We start from the raw sequence: 2,173 nt of genomic DNA on the forward strand, positions 1-2,173 counted from the left end.
TTAACTAATAACCTCTCTGCTCCGAGGAAATCCAAGAGTTTGCAGAGCAATAAAATAAAAAAAATAGGAGAGAGCCTACTCGGAACAGAGAGAGATCGTGTGTTATCGCTTACTATGTCTCAGCTCAATGAGCAGGAGAAACCTGCCACCCACGAGAGTTTGAGCTCTGAAGTGGAGGAAGAGAAGGAGAAAGCAGCCACCCACGAGAGTTTGTGTTGAAACCTAATCCGAAACGGATGAGGTGAAGCCGGACAGTCATCTAGAAGATGAACTGATCCGTTTTGTATTTGTATAAATAAAGTGCTAGCTAATGAATAAAATATCAATCAGTGTTTTCTCTCGTTCAAATGAGGAGTTACCCTGGCCTGACATGGTATCAGAGCCCAGGTCTCAGTCCCTAAAATAGTAGTAACTCCTGTCTTGAGAGCTGCTCTGGCGTGATTCCCTGGCTCTGCCTCTGCCTTTGCCTGAATCCACTGCCCCTCTGACCAGAATTCTCTGCGCTGCCTCTGACTGCCCTGCGCTCTCTGACACTGCCCTCTCATGAGACTGCGCCCTCTGTATTTGAATAAACGTTTGTATCTCTGCGCTTGAATCTAATGAATGCATCCATTATGTGAACTCCCTTGTGCGTTCCTGGACATACCTCTGCGTGATTCTTTGCAGAATCCCTGAAGCTTGTTTAGCCATCCCTCTGGTGCCTCCACGCATAAACGTATTGATCTGAATTTATTACCGGCGTCATATTGTTCATAGAACTATGGTTACGCTGCGTGGAATTGCCTTTCTGATCTGAATGCTTCATCCTATGTCGCTACCACTGAACCCAGAATCGCAGCCATGACAATAACAGAAAGAACAGTAGCTGATGGAGCCATGGCGATTCGATCTCAAGGCGTATTGATAGAAGGGTTTTTGCTCGTCGCAGAGAGTGCAGCATTGGTTTTTTCAAAGTATTATTCTTAATTTACTAGACTTTATGTATTTAGTTTCAATGAGCCCTCTTAAACTCAAATCGAATCCCGCGGGGTCCTCCGTGTTATATAATTACAAGCACCATTAAAAAGGGTGTTTAGCACCTAATTGCCACATTCAGAGATTGAAATGTGTTGCTTATGATGCTTAACCGAATTTGGAATGCAGTGCTTTCCTGGAAGTTTAGCACCAAGATTGTTATCATTCCTTTCTTGTAATTTCCTTTGTTGAGGAGACCCGTGTTTTGTCGGTGGATTTGAGCTTTGTTAATATAACAGATGCAGTTGGTTTTGATCCGAATGCTTCCACACTGGCGCAACGGAAACGTGGTATTGGTGTGAGGTTTCATAAGAGTATTTTGCAGTCTTTGCTGTGTGAGGAGCCGAATCCATCATCGCTGGATAAACTGCCATTTCTTTTGTCGTTGTTACCTTTTGTCCACTGCATTATAGAGCTTTGTATTGATAAACTGTATTGAAGATGCCAAGGTTTTGTATTACTGTATTGAAGATGTCGAGGTCTTGTATTGATAAATTGTATTGAAATCGATGCTGAGCCATAAAATTGTGTATTGAGACCAAAGCCTGAGGTTTATATAAACTGTATTGAAAACCGAAATTCTAAAGGTAGATACATAGAATACTGCATGTGCCGAGAATAGTAAAATGTATAGAATTACTCTATAGCATGTGACAGTCTTTGGCTATAAAGGAACGAGTGTCTCAAACATCTAAAGATTGATATTTTTTTTGGAAATCTGTGGCATAAGAATTTTTTTTCCAGCAGAAGTCTTGCTGTGGCATAAGATTTTTTTTCCAGCAGAAGTCTTTTATCAACAGAAGTTTTTTTTAGCAGAGATATTTTTACAGAATGCATTCAATCATTTCTATGGTCGGAATAGTTCTCACTGGCAAGGAGAACTATTCTGAATGGTCTCGGATGGTAAAACACACCCTCATCTACAATGAGCTGTGGAAAGGTGTGTGTGTCGGAGAAGAAGACAGAGACCCTGTGCAGCCCACATCAGACAAAGAACTCGCCATTTGGGAAAACAAGAACAGCAAAGCCTTTGCATTGATCGCAGCATCTGTCAATGAGGAAGTAAGTCGTCATATTTCATCCTATTCCACTGCCTTTGAAGCTTTACAAAAGCTGAAAGAACTCTATGATACACATTATGCACTTGAAGTTGTTCAGC

The sequence above is a fragment of the Pinus tabuliformis genome, chromosome 4_1, assembly GCF_031772625.1.
Source record: "Pinus tabuliformis cultivar Carrire ecotype Pingquan chromosome 4_1, CPIR1, whole genome shotgun sequence".
NCBI lineage: Eukaryota > Viridiplantae > Streptophyta > Pinopsida > Pinales > Pinaceae > Pinus > Pinus tabuliformis.